Below are 14,910 nucleotides of genomic sequence, written 5' to 3'. Positions count from 1 at the left end.
GCATTTGTAGGTTCCTTCTTACTCAGATTGGTGTGTCTTAGTGATTGAATTTCCCTCCAATTGTCAAAAGTAAGTAACATCAATGTGTTCCGATGGGCATGGGATAGGTTTCACAAGGACTTCAGGTGGTTTGAAAATAAGTTAATTTAGCCATGCATCAAATTAGACCCTGAAGTACAAGGCATCCTTGAAGGTAGTCAAGTTGTTTAAAAAATGGACATCAATTATACTTTACACTAGAGGCCCAGTGCATGATTGAATCATGCACGTGTAGGGTCCCCTACACGCTTTCGCTTTCAATTGCGGGGGAGCTGGGTGCCTGTCCACTGGTGCACCAGGCCTTTCAGAAGCCTCTGGCTCAGCGGAGGCTTCTGAAAGGCCTGGTGCCGGAGCAGACAGGCACCCAGCTCCCCCGCTTTTGATGGTCCGTGGCTGAGCTCACGCTGCCACTGGCGACGCGAGCTCAGTGTCCTGCGGGCCCAATCAGCTACCCCGAGTCCCGCCCCCTGCGCCTCCCTCTGGCCCAATCGTGGGTATAGCGGAGTGATGGTAATTTACATATTACCATTTTATTAGGTAGGATTTGGCCCATTTCTGTTCTTGTTTATTATAATGTTGCTATGTTTCACTGTGCATTGCTCCATTGTCTCCATACTAGGGGAGTCTTTTCTAGTAGGGAACTCATTTATACAGCTTTAAACGCCTCAGAAATGGCCCCTTGGGAGGTGGTGACTACACCAATAAATTTCCTCCCAGGATAATTTCACTACTGGTCTTTTCATTATTGTTTCTATCTTCTGTAAAGTGAGATATATAGATTTTTTCAAGTTGAGATAGAATTGACATATAACATTGTATTAGTTTTAGTGCACAACATAATGATTTGAAATCCTATCTAATAATAGACAAATATGCAAATTGACCATACCTCTGACACACCACAAGCCACGCCCACCAGCCACGCCCATCATCCGATCAGAGCGAGTATGCAAATTAACCCAAACCAAGATGGCTACAGCCACAGAGAGCAAGGTTTCCTAGGTAACAGAGGAAGCCAAGCTTTCTGCCTGCCCTTGCCAGGCCTAAGCCTCCACTCAAGCTACAAAGTTTCAATTATAGAAGGTAAATAAATTCAAACAAATGGCGGCAGAATGGAGCTTGAGAGAGCAGGTCAGGGTTGCCGCCGGCAACAGGGGAAGCAAAGCTTTCCGCACACCCTGGCCGGGCTTTCCGCACACCCTGGCCGGGCAACAAAGTTTCAATTATAACCCCAACACAAATGGTTGCCGGCCTCGGAGGGAGCCCCAGGCTTGGCTCCACTCCAGGCTACAAAGTTTCAATTGTAGAAGGAAAATAAATTCCAGATACCAGGGCCTCCGCTTGGGTTGCCAGGGGGCGTGGCCGGCCTGTAAACCACCACAGGCCCCTCACTCAGGCTGCCCCACACCCCAAGGGAACCCCCATCTGATCCGGGACGCCCTTCAGGGCAAACCAGCTGGCCCCCACCCCTGTACCAGGCCTCTATCCTAATAAAAGAGTAATATGCAGATTGATCATCACTGCCACACACAATATAGCTGTCCCCATGTGGACACAAGATGGCCACCACAAGATGGCTAGCAGGAGAGGGCAGTTGGGAGGCACCCAGCCTGCAAGGGAGGGCAGTTGAGAGGGACCAAGCCTGCAAGGGAGGGCAGTTGGAGGTGATCAACTCTGCAAGAGAGGGCAGTTAGGGGTGACCAGGCCAGCAGAGGAGGGAAGTTGGGGGCACACAGGCTGGCAGCAGAGTGGTTTAGGGGGTGATCAGGCTGGCAGGCAGAAGCGGTTAGGGGCAATCAGGAAGGAAGGCAGGCAGGCAAGCAGTTGGGAGCCAGCAGTCCTGGATTGTGAGAGGGATCCCATATTGGAGAGGGTACAGGCTGGGCTGAGGGACAACCCCCCTCCGTGCACGAATTTCGTGCACCGGGCCTCTAGTATGTATATACAGTTGACCCTTGAACAACACGAGTTTGAACTACATGGGTGCACTTATATGTGAATTTTTTAAATCTCTAATTTCTTAGAGATGCCTAAGTCCAGGTAATAGTATGTTGTATACATTGCCTTCCTTGTATATGTTGATTAGCATCCAGTGAGGTGGCCCATGGTAATGTGCCATTGGCCACTTTGTTAACACAATATCTGCCTCTATGAATGAGGCTCACACTAGAGGGAGAGAGATCATTGTAATAAATAGAGAGGCCAAGAGTTTTAAAAGCATACATTGTTGGCAGGGGTTACATTTATCATCTCAGGGATTAGTGGGAGACATAATGTTATTTCTGTATTCCCATAAGGGTTGTTGGCATTCTCTCTGAATTACTGTTTTTCATCTGATTGCACCAATAATGAGCATCCTGGTTGTGATACTGGGTGCACACTATCTCTAGATACTTCTTATATGAGACTTGATAGGTAGTATCCCATTGCTCTGTTTAATGGCACTTCAAATCAGGGTTTCATCTGATTTGAAGTTAAAGTTGGCCTAAGGGCTTAGAAAGGGCCTGTGAGTCACAGGTGGTGTGTAGAGTCTGGCTTAGTCAGAAAGGGTGCTGTCAGCAGTGGCAGAAATAGGAGTGTTAACTTCAGTGCTGATTGACCAACCCGAAGAGCCAAAGGAATAGTCCCCATTGTCCCCAGTCTGGCCTGTATTGTGCGTCTCTCTGTGGTGTGCCTTCTGTAATGTGGACATGGAGTGGGTGTGAGTAGAAACTTCTCAGGTAAGGAAGTGGCACAGCAGCAGAGTAGGAGTTAAAGTCAGAGGTCAGAAGTCACCTGCAACCAGGGGTAGGTGAGCTGATTGTTCCCTGAGAACCACCCAAATGCTGTTACCCAGTATGATGGTGATTAGTGCCACTTCCCGGGTGTCAGGAACAGGTCCATGTTGGTCCCACAAAGTATGTGGGTGGCCTCTCCCAGTTGTGGTGGTGGTTTGCTTGGCTCCCACTGACAGTGAGCTGACTCAGGCTGAGGATGGCCCCAAGCGGTGGTCCACCTCAAGTCCTTATCAGGATGGATGGGGACGTGGCAGGCTCTGGATTTCCTGAGAGGGAGAATGGAATGGTGAGGGCACCGAGTGGATGCAATGTCAGGGCTACCATGTCCACAAAAGCTGCTCATTCTGTTGTATTTGGTGTGGCCAGAAGAGGTTGTAGTATGTCTATTGGCAGTCTCTCAGTTGTTGCAAAATTAAATATGGTGTAATTATGCCATCGGTTGGATCAGGGAGTGTGGATTTAATGAGCTGTATGATCAGGACAATGGGTAGCATTTTGACCACTTGGGGGAACATTGTCCTCTATATTCTTTCAATAGGGCCTGTTTTAAAAGCCCATTAATGTATTCCTGTGATACCTGCTGATTTATTTTGTAATATTATTTTATAGTGCCCAATTTTGTATTTGCTTTGCGGTAACATGGGAGCTTTGATCTTACTCTCAAAGGCTGTGAAAGCTGTTTTGTTCACCCTTCAATGACAGTAGAGGTAGGTGCCTTGCATGGGTAAGTCAGTAGAAGGCCTGTGTAGGTAACTACCATTGTTAAGGCAAATTCAGTTGTTCCTGCTGCTGCTAAGAGGCACAATGAAGTTGATTTGCAGGTTCCAATGTGGCCCTTCTCTGCAAATTTCTTCTCCCATACGATAGGCCCAACATCTAGATTTCTGGCATGTGGACCAGTCCCTAATGGCTTTGTGCAAATGTCTCTCTGTTGGTCAACTCCTTTATTAACAATCTATTTTTGTCACCCCATGATGCCCAGATTTCCCATGTGCCTGTTGGTAGAAGGTGACACAGCTCTGGGACTCTACCTTCTTCAGAAGGCTTACCTGCTTGGGTGGATTGGTTAGTTTATCAGCTTTGATGTTGTATCATGCCTCTTCCATGTCTTGCTTTGTAGGAGCTAAAATATATGATGCACCCAGATGGGTAAAATGGGAGCCAATCAGATGGGAGCCAATCTGATTAGTTTTCCCCCATATCTCTTTATTCCAAATGTCTTGGCCTTGTAATTTCTAGCCCTGATTTTACCAAAGTTTCAATCAAGTAGTTAGCCCATTAGCCACCAACCAGGAACATGTCTGTGAAAATGTGAACCTTAGGAGAATGTTTGCTAAGGGCATGCTCGATTGCTTAGAGTAATGCATATATGGAAACTTGAGTATTTGAATAGGGGTCATGGGCTGCAATTCTCCACTGACTGACTCCATTCCATCCCCTGCTCACTTCACTGGTAAAGAAAGACCATTGGTTTTTCTTATTTTGAAAGTGCTAGCCATCCTTCTTCCAACCGGGTGGCAGTGTATGTGGCTATTTGCTCATGGAGTATGACACTCCAGTAGGGCTGAATTTAACTAAATATTGTAGATACCATTTCCATTTTAACAAGGAGGCCTCTGTTGCTGACCCAATTCTATAGGGAGCTTTACCATTACTCAGGACATAATAGGAACCAGAAGGTAATTGGCTTAGTGCCAGTAAGGGTTTCAGTTTTGATAACTGAAAAGAGGAAAAGTGACAGATAGAAAGGAGCCAGCAAATACTAGAGGAAGGAATGTATTAGTGCCAGAATCCAAACATCCCACCAAATGTTGGTTGGATCCCTTTACTGATGTGAGAAGTTAGGGTGCTAAGAGTTTGTCTTTTACCGGATTGGGAATAATTCACCCTTCTGAATTGCAAATATAACCCAACATCTTAACAGATTGGAAGGGGCCTTGTACCATCCCCTCTCAGTGAGGTGTTCACTCATGCTGTAAATGGCCTGTGAGAATGTTAGTCCAATGAGGACTAATGCGAAAGCTGAGTTTCTGGTGGAATTTTGGAGTCGGAAGCCAGGTCCCTGCTGAAAATCCCTTCTGTAAATGCAGGGCTGTTTAAGTCCTCAAAAGGTGATCAGGTAAAGGTGTACTGTTAAGCCTCAAAGGTGAAGGCAAACTGTGGTGGACTCTCCCGAAAAATTTTTACTGGATAGATCATGTTAGCCAAGTTTATAGCTCCAAACCATTTACCTATGTTGTTATGAATGTCATCATTAAGGTAATGATATCTGGTAGAGATGCTCTAATGAAGAGAACACCTTGTTTAACTTTCTGTGTCTGTAGCTAGCTTCCCCTCATAGTAGTGGCTTTAAGCACAAGTCACACCAGGAAACCAAAAAGTGAGATAGTGGAATCAATACGCCTTGTTACTGAAATCATCTGTGACAGGCCCTAATCCTTCAGTGCCAGTCCTGTGACATATTTACCACCTGTACTGGTAGGAAAAGGTTAACTCGTTCCCACTAGTTGGCACCCACCAATAGTGTAAACACCTTAGGCTTATTCCCTGAGGTTACCTGCATTCAAATCACGGGAAAAGTCTCAGGGAAACAAGGACAGAAGCATCTTTTAGCAAAACTGGGCCAATTTTAATCATTAAGTTGGTAATTACCCATTATCAATTCTCACCCCAAGCCTCACTGCTCCTTGAGGGGTCCATTTAAAGCAAGAGTGCTTCCTGGGATTAGGGAGATTTGGGCATCCATACCCAACAGGGCCAGCCAGCCAGCATTGTTTATGTTTTGGAGCCCAAACCACAGTTAAGGTAAAAGGGTAGCTGTTTGCCAGAAGGGTCCTGCTTCTATGATGGCCATACCCCTATGTAGGGTGGGTACCTGCCACTGGTGGAGACACAGAAGGTGAAGATGACCAGCTGTGGACTGTAACCGAAACCTAGTAAGTTTTGTGATGCTTCACCGATTTCCCACAGGTCATCCAACCTGACACCCCGTCCCTTAGGTTCCACTATAACCTCTCTTGTTCATCCTGGGGTTCACATATAAGCAGGGGCATGGTTGTGTGTAGTGTTTTTGGTCTGGAAGGGTGGCAGCAGTTTTCATTAGGCCAGGTGGGATATTGTTGTAGAATTCATAGGCAGCAAATTGACTCTGAATCTGTCTTTCAAGAGTTTCTATGAAGTCCAGAGTATGTATGGCCTCTTGAATTGTTTCAGGATTCACTATCATTGTCTGTAAAGAGGACTTACATTCGTGAGACACCCCCTGAGAAACAACTGGGTGGACTCAGGAATCAATTTATCCTCCCCTGACTCACCATTATGCACACCATCTTCTTCCTGATAAACCCACTCCAGAATCCCCAAATGGCAAAGATCGTTGGCCATAACTAGCAGTTTTCCATGGACAATTTGCCTAAAGTAGGGCAGGTTGTCCCGCAAGCCATAAAAATCCACATCCACAAAATACATACAGACCAGGGTCCAAAGCCTCCTTTGGGAATCATTCCCACTTTCCACACTAATTGTGTGGAATCCTTTTGTAGGGACAGCATTTTTCCCATCCTGTATTATGGAAGCCTTCATTGGGTAGAGCTTGCTCCCCACCAGATACATTCCAGGCTCTTTTTCTTTTGATTCCTGGATGAAGTCTTTAAGGAGAGATCAAGCCTTAGGGCAAAAGATGTGTCTCCTCCTCTAAACCAGAGGATGCTCTCCTGATCCTTCCCCTTTGCCTTTTTTTCTGTATTATTTTGCAGGAGGTAACCAGCAAAGCAGAGGGTAAATTACCCCAGTCATTATTGGGAAAACACTGTGCTGCCTTTTCCCTCGAGGGTTCTAGTCAGTCTCCCCAGGGTGCCCCCTCCATTGGGTCTGCTTTGCGAGTTTAGGCTCCTGTCTCCTCTTCAGGCAGGTTCTCAGGTACCCTGGTGAGAAGAAGCAGCAATCAAGTCCCAATATGCATCTTGTAGTTTGGAACACCTGTCCAGCAAGATGGCCAAGTCCTTCAGGGTCCTGGGAAGAAAAGGAATATAAACTTCTTGCCTTTAGTCATTTTAAGTAACGCATTAGCCAGCTCAGCCTAAGCACTGGGGAGGAGTTAGAATGATGACATCACAACAGCACAATCAAGTGTCGCAACAGCAGCTATTTGCAAAGGTGTCTCCCCACCTGGTGTCCGGCAGCTGTCTCTATGGGCTCCTTTACTCACCATAGCAGCCCCAGGGATGAGGACCTCCTCTCATCTCGAGTACCCCAAATCACCAGCCCATTGCAGAAAGCTCCTCCTGATATGGAGCCAGCAGGTAGCCAAATCTCAGTCCAGAAGGGCACATTGCTCTCCTTTTTCTATTCAGTTCCACAGGTTTTATAGTATCTACTTCCTGCCTCTGGGGGATCCAGGCGACCATCTGTCCCAGATGACTCTGTGTCTCTGGTCCCCAAAGTCAGTTCTAATGGTGTTGGTGCACGCAAATACTGGTGCTACCTCTTGGCCAGGCTAATGAGACACAGAGGAGACTGTAAACATGTAGAGTGCAAGAGAGAAAAGAGCGATGCCATCCCTGATGATGCAGAGGCATTTCAAGTTTTGAGTCCCAACCACTTGAGACCATCCAGGATCAAATTGCCAATTGATTGTCCTACTGACTGAGTATATCTCATGCCAATTCCTTGATCATAACCAAAATCCTATTTTCAGTGCCACTTCTGATGAGTTTGAGGATTTGGGGAGGGGATGATCACGGAAAAGACCGGGCTATGGGATGGCAGTGGCACATAACAGCTTTATTTGGGCAGTACTGTGACAGGCTGCCTGAGAGAGAAAGTCCCTTACAACAGGAGACCTTTCAGAGACAGCAGCACAGTCCCACACACACCCAGAAGGACAAGGGAACTCCTAAGGGGGGAGACGTGGGCAAGGTATCTAGGTACTGTCGCTCTGTGGTAACATGGAGAGTCTCTGGGCCAGAGCAATCCAAAGAGCAGCAGTAGCTTGGGGTCTTCTATTCCCCTGAATTCATCTTATCTGTGGTTGGCAGACGTCGGGTGCCGTTTCCTGGGGCACGCAAAGCAGGCGATCTGGAAATGGCTAAAAGTATACTTAGTTTGCCTGTATTTAAAGTAATTGGATAGATAAAATTTGAGTTTGGTGCTGGCAGACTTTCAACTAATAGTCTCAGCCTGCTGTGAAGAAGTAATGTAGGGGCCAATATACAGGCCCAACTTTAGCTTATTTATAGTGTGTGTGTGTGTGTGTGTGTGTGTGTGTGTGTGTGTGTGAACTTGCAATAACAGAGACTAGGTCTCCTTGGACAAGTGGCTGATCCCAGGACGTAGGAAAGTCAAGTACAGAGAGCTGGAACATTTTATAGTACCAGAAAGTAAGGACATGATTATTAATTTTTTAAATATATTTTATTGATTTTTTTACAGAGAGGAAGGGAGAGGGATAGAGAGTTAGAAACATCGATGAGAAACATCGATCAGCTGCCTCCTGCATGCCCCCTGCTGGGGATGTGCCAGCAACCAAGGTACATGCCCTTGATCAGAATCGAACCCGGGATCCTTCAGTCCACAGGCCAATGCTCTATCCACTGAGCCAAACCGGTCAGGGCAGGACATGATTATTGATAGGAACATAGCAAAAGGCACACGAGAAGGAGTGATGTCAGTGGAAATGACAGAGTAAACACTCAGAAAACTCTCTCCTCTATTAGAGAACTGGGACAATTGGCAAACATTGTCAGAATAATCTTTTCTCAGAACCCTGGAAATTAGGCAAAAGTTTGAAGAAAGCTGGGGAATGTTTATGCAAGGAAAACAACAAAATATTAGTAAGATAGACGCCTATGTATTAAATTGCAGTAGTCCCATCCCCTCTCTCCAGCTCCATGGTACCTTAAAAAAACTAACAGCATCCACCCTAGCCAGATAGCTCGGTTGGAGTGTCAAGCCAATACACCAAGGTTGGGGATTCAATCTATGGTTATTGCACATACAAGGGGCAGCCAATGAGTGCATCAGTAAGTGGAACAACAGGTCGATATCTCCGTTTCTCTCTCTCTCTCTCTCCCTCTCCCTCTCTCCCTCTCTCTCCCTTCCTCCTTCCCCTTCCTCCCTCCCTCTCTTACCAGTTTAAAAAAAAAGCCCCCAGTCACAGTGAAAAACAGCAACCTGACAGCCACTGCAAGGAGGTCAGGGTTAGGGCTTTTTAAAACTTCCATTCCCAGAGAATCATTCATTACCTGATCTGGCTGTTGGTTCCCTGGATGGCCCTGCTTGAAAGGCTAACTTTATTTGATCTTAGAGCTCACCCCATGTAAAAAGACTTTTCCTTGAGGGTGTTTGTTAGGAACAGTTACAGGAAATGGTTTAAATTTATAACTAGTATATGGGGCAAACAGTAGACATAGCCCAGGAGAGTAAATAGGAAAAAACAGGGAATGAAATATTCATAGAGGCTTTGAAAAGCTCCTTGGAATCCAGAAGGTCACTAATAGCTAAGAATTTGAAAAGCAAAAAGCAAAACAAACAAACAAAAAACAGCACAGAAACACTTCTCCAAGTGTTTACAGATTGATTGACTCAATGTTTGGATATTTCTTTATTGGTTAGCCAGGTCATTTACAATTCTGCCTTCACCTTCACTTCCTGTTTACCCTGAGCCTAGTGATCAGCTGGAGATGAAAGGTTAGGATCTTTTCAGGTATTTCCTGTGTCATATGTCATGCCCAGGTTATATACAGTCTTTCTAAATTACCCAATATACAGAGGCACTTTTGAATGCCCCAATTTCCCAAAGAAGCTCCCTAGCTTTTCTTCCCAGGCTTCCTACATGTTTATTACTTGCCTCAACTGTAATCATTTGCCCTAGGTTGCAATAGTTTGTTCATTTTCCTTACAACATTTTTGAAGAATACCCTCTGTGTAGCCAATTTTCTGGCCTGAGGGAATTGCAAATTAGGTGAAATAGACAAGCAGTTTTTGTTTAGCTCAAAGTATGTTCTTTTTCCTTCATTTTTGAAGCAAAGGTTTGTTGGCTAGAGAATACTTTGTTGACATGTTTTTCCTCTCTCTCAGCACTTTATGTCTTCCCACTGCCTTCTGGCCTCCAAGGTTTCTGATGAGCAGTTCACCTGTTAAACTTACTGAGGTTCTATTTTACATGATGAGTTGCCTGCCACTACTTTCAAGATTCCTTTATCTCTGGCTTTTAGTATGATGTATCTAGGTGTGGATCTCTGAATTTATTTTTATTGGAGTTTGTTGAGCCTCTTGAATAGTTATTTTAATGTTTTTAATCAAATTTGAGAAATTTTCAATCACTGTTTCTTCAAATATTCTTTCTGCCCCTTTCTCTCTGCCCTGTCCTTCTGGGAATCCCAGAAGGTATACATATGTTCATATGCTTAATGACATTCCACAAGTAGCTCAGGCTATGTTCCTTTTTCTTCATTATATTTTCATTCAGTTTCTCAGACTGGATAATCTCAATTGACCTATCTTCAAATTTATTGATTCTTTCTTCTACCTGCTTAAGTTAACTATTGAGCTTCTGTATTTTTTTCATTCCAGTATATCTTTCAAATCTATAATTTATATTTTGTTCTTTTTCATAATTCCTACCACTTTATTAATACTCTGTTGAGATATCATTCTCCTGGTTTCCTTCAGTTCTTTTTCCGTGTTCCATGTTATAAAAGGACTGGCTAAGTAATAAATGAGTGCTCCAACACAGAGTCAATCTATGAAGACTGTGGGTGGGTGGGAAGTTACCAACCAAAGAACATTTATGCACATATGCATAAGTCATGGACATAGACAATAGGAGGTGAAGGCCTGGGGCGGGGAGTAGGGGCGGGCTAGATGCATCTATAGGGAAAAAAGGGAGACATATGTAATACTGTCAACAATAAAGATTTAATTAAATAAGTAAATAAATAAATAACAGAGAATCTTGAAAGCAGTGAAAGAGAGAGAGGAACTCCTACCAAATTCTCTGCTATCAGATGGTCACTTATTCTGAGTCAACTCTGTTATTTTTAGGCGGCCCCTTATTCTGTAAATTAACCTTACTTTAGCTTGCTTTAATAGCAGGGAAGATAAACTGAGCTGTCTGACCTTGTAAGCCAGGGACCGAAACTCCCATACTCTCATGCCAGATGTATTCTTTTAACTGAATAGAACTATGCTGTGCTCAAGGCCACAGGCTTCCAGCAAGATAAGTACACATAGGGCTCTTTAATAAAAATGAAACTCCTGCTTGTTGCTTTGCTCAGAATTTGAAATCTTTCTCTGGGCCCACATGCATAACAAACAGTGTAACTCCATTTCTCCTGGGTGTTGCTTGTTTTTTCTCCTGTCTTCTGTAGCATCATTTCTTCTGTAACATTTTAATGGGGAGTGCATTGAATCTATAGATTGCTTTGGGTAGTATGGACATTTTAATGATGATTCTACCAATCGAACATGATATGTTCTTCCATCTGTTTAGTCTTCCTCTATCTCTTTTTTCAATGTCTTGTAGTTTTCTGAGTACAGGTCTTTTATGTCCTTAGTTTATTCCTAGGTATCTTCATTTTTTTGGTGCAATGGTAAATGGTATTGTTTTTTTTTTTTATCTCTCTTTCTATAAGTTCACTATTGGTGTATAAAAATGCCATAGATTTATTGGTGGTAATTTTGTATCCTGCCACATTGCCAAATTCATTTATTAAGTCTAATAATTTTTTGATGGAGTCTTTAGGGTTTTCTATGTACAGTATCATGTCATCTGCGACTAATGACAATTTTACTTCTTCTTTTCCAATTTGGATGCCATTTATTTCTTCTTCTTGTCTGATTGCTGTGGCAAGCACTTCCAGTACTATGTTGAACAGGAGTGGTGAAAGCGGGCATCCCTGTCTTGTTCCTATTCTTATGGGAAATGGTTTTAGTTTTTGCCCATTGGGTATGATATTGGCTGTAGGTTTGTCATATAAGGCTTTTATTATGTTGAGGATGATTCCTCTATTCCTACTTTGCTGAGCGTTTTTATCAGAAAGGGGTGCTGGACTTTGTCAAATGCCTTTTCTGCATCAATTGATACGATTATGTGATTTTTGTCTCTCAATTTGTTTATGTGATGTATCACATTTATTGATTTTCGGATATTGTACCAGCCTTGCATCCCTGGAATAAATCCCACTTGGTCATGGTGTATGACCTTTCTAATGTAATGCTGGATCGGGTTTGCTAGAATTTTGTTGAGGATTTTAGCATCTATGCTCATCGAGAATATTGGCCTGTAATTTTCTTTCTTGTGGTGTCTTTATCTGGCTTGGGGATTAGGGTAATGCTGGCTTCATAGAAAGAGCTTGGAAGTGTGCCTTCCTCTTGAATTTTTTGGAATAGTCTGAGAAGGATTGGTTTTAGTTCTTCTCTGAATGTTTGGTAAAACTCCCCTGTGAAGCCATCTGGTCCAGGGCTTTTGTTTGCTGCAAGCTTTTTTATTACTCTTTCAATTTCATCAGTATTTATTGGCCTATTCAGGTTTTTTGAATCTTGCTGATTGAGTTTTGGAAGCTTGTATTTTTCTAGGAATGTGTCCATTTCATCAAGGTTGTCCAGTTTATTGGAGTAGAGTTGTTCATAGTATTTTTTTACAATCCTTTGTATATCTGTGGGGTCAGTTGTTACTTCACCTCTTCCATTTCTGATTTTGTTTATTTGTGTCCTCTCACTTTGTTTCTTGGTGAGCCTGGCTAGAGGTTCATAAATCTTGTTTTTACTTTCAAAGAACCAGCTCTTGGTTTCATTGATCTTTTGTATTGGTTGTTTTTTGTTTTTGGTGTTTTTTTTCTGGTCTCTATGTCATTTATTTCTGCTCTGATTTTTATTATCTCCTTCCTTCTGGTTACTGTGGGCTTTTCTTGTTGCTCTCTTTCTAATTCTTTAAGTTGCAAGGTTCTATAATTTATTACCATTTCTTCAGGTTTTTAGAGGTAGGCCTGTAGAACTATGAACTTCCCCCTCAGAACTGCTTTCATTGTGTCCCATAGATTTTGGATTGTTGTGTTTTAATTGTCATTTGTTTCCAGGATGCTTTTTAATTCTTCTTTGATCTCTTTGGTAACCCAATCAGTGTTTACTAGCATGCTATTTAGCCTCCAAGTGTTTGGGTGTCTTTTTTTTTTCATTGTTTTTATTGTAGTTGATTTCATTTTATGCCATTGTGATCTGAGAAGATGCTTGATATGATTTCTATCTTCAAGAATTTGAAGAGACTTTGCCTGTGTCCTAATATGTGGTCTATCTTTGATAATGTCCCATGTGCACTTGAGAAGAATGTATATTCTGTGGCTTTGGGGTGAAATGTTCTGAAGATGCCAATTAATTCTATCTGATCTAGTGTGTCATTTAGGATTGCTGTTTCTTTGCTGATTTTTTGTTTAGAGGATTTGTCCAGTGGTGTTAGTCGTGTATTAAAGTCCCCTACTATGACTGTGTGGCTGTCAATCTCTCCTTTGATATCCTCCAGGAATTTTTTTATGTATTTGGGTGCTCCTATATTGGGTGCATATATGTTTACCAGAGTTATATCTTCTTCTTGGATTGCTCCCTTTAGTATTATGAAGTGGCTTTCCTTAGCTCTTGTTATGTCCTTCACTTTGAGATCTAATTGGTCAGATATAAGTATTGCTACCCCAGCTTTTTTTTTTTCATTTCCATTTGCCTGAAATACCTTTTTCCATCCCTTCACCATCAGTCTATGTGAGTCCTTCTTTCTATGTGGGTTTCCTGCAGACAGCAAATATATGGGTCATGTTTTCTTATCCACTCAGCTACACTATGTCTTTTGATTGGGGCATTTAATCCATTTACATTTAAAATTATTATTAATAGGTACTTGTTTGTCACCATTTTTATTTTTTATGCCTGTGTTCCTTCTTCCTTTCCTATTTCTTCTTTTTACCTTTAGCATTTCTTGCATTGCGCTGCTTGGTGGTGGTAAACTCCCTTAGTCCTATTTTATCTGTGAAGCTCCTGATTTCACCCTCAACTTTTATTGATAGCCTTGCTGGGTACAGTGTTCTTGGATTCAGACCCTTGCTTTGCATGACTTTGTATATTTCATTCCATTCCCTTCTGGCCTGATGTGTTTCTGTTGAGAAATCAGTCACTAGTCTGATGGGGGATCCTTTGTAGGTAACTTTCTGTCTCTCTCTGGCCGCTTTTGAGATTCTTACTTTGTCATTGGTGTTTGCTAGTTTAATTATAATGAGCCTTGGCATTGGTCTTTTGGGGTTCATTTTGTTTGGGACTCTGTGAACTTCTTGGACTTATGTGAGTTTTTTCTTCCTGATATCAGGGAAGTTTTTCTGTCATTATTTCTTCAAACAGGTTTTCTATTCCTTGCTCAGTTTCCTCTCCTTCTGGCACCCCTATTATGTGGATGTTGTTTCATTTAGTGGTGTCCCAATGTTCCCTTAGGCTCTCCTGTTTTTTAAGCTTTTTTCTAGATGCTGCTCTGCTTGGGGTTTTTTCCTACCTTGTCTTCTAGCTCACTGATGGGGTCCTCTACTTCTTCTAGTCTACTGTTGATGCTTTCTATTGAGTTCTTTCTTGCAGTGATGTTGTTTTTCATTTCTTCTTGGTTCTTCTTCATTTCTTCTTGGTTCTTACACATATTGTTGAATTTGTATTCCAACCTTTTCAGTGACCTTATGACCATTTCTCTGAATTCTTTCTCTGACAGGTTGCTTGCCTCCATTTTGTTTACTTCCTTTTCTGGTGATGCCTTCTTTTCCTTCATCTGCGGGCTGTTTCTTTGTCTCCCCATGATCTCTCCTCTCTGGGTGTCTGGTTATGTCAACTCTCCTGCATTGACTTAAAGGCACAAAATACAAGGCACAAGACCGCACTGAACACAAATGTATTCATGATACTAATAACCCCAAATAAAGGTGACAACCAGAGAAAAGAGAATTAGGGGATTAAAAAAAAAAAAGAGTGCAAAAATGATATTGAGTAAAGGAAAAAAAGTAAGAGACAAAAGAACGAGAATTAAAAAGAAGGGGGAAAGACTATATGGGGTGAAAACTCCAATAGAACAACT

At 42.7% G+C, this 14,910-nt stretch overlaps 1 protein-coding gene across 1 annotated transcript in view; it reads right to left on the bottom strand.

The window, feature by feature from the left end:
* Positions 1–6,506: 6,506 nt before the first annotated feature.
* LOC307111483 (F-box/WD repeat-containing protein 12-like) overlaps positions 6,507–14,910 on the bottom strand; it is an 86,783-nt gene continuing 78,379 nt past the window's right edge. Inside the window, exon 12 of the transcript XR_013814581.1 lies at positions 6,507–6,827. The gene's annotated coding sequence lies outside the window, so the exon portion shown is untranslated. The remainder of the gene's footprint in view (positions 6,828–14,910) is intronic.

This window comes from Cnephaeus nilssonii (assembly GCF_951640355.1).
Source record: "Cnephaeus nilssonii genome assembly, chromosome: 14".
Taxonomy (NCBI): Eukaryota; Metazoa; Chordata; class Mammalia; order Chiroptera; family Vespertilionidae; genus Cnephaeus; species Cnephaeus nilssonii.
Note: the sequence above shows the minus strand (reverse complement) of the source record. Positions and strands in the feature narration are given on the sequence as shown.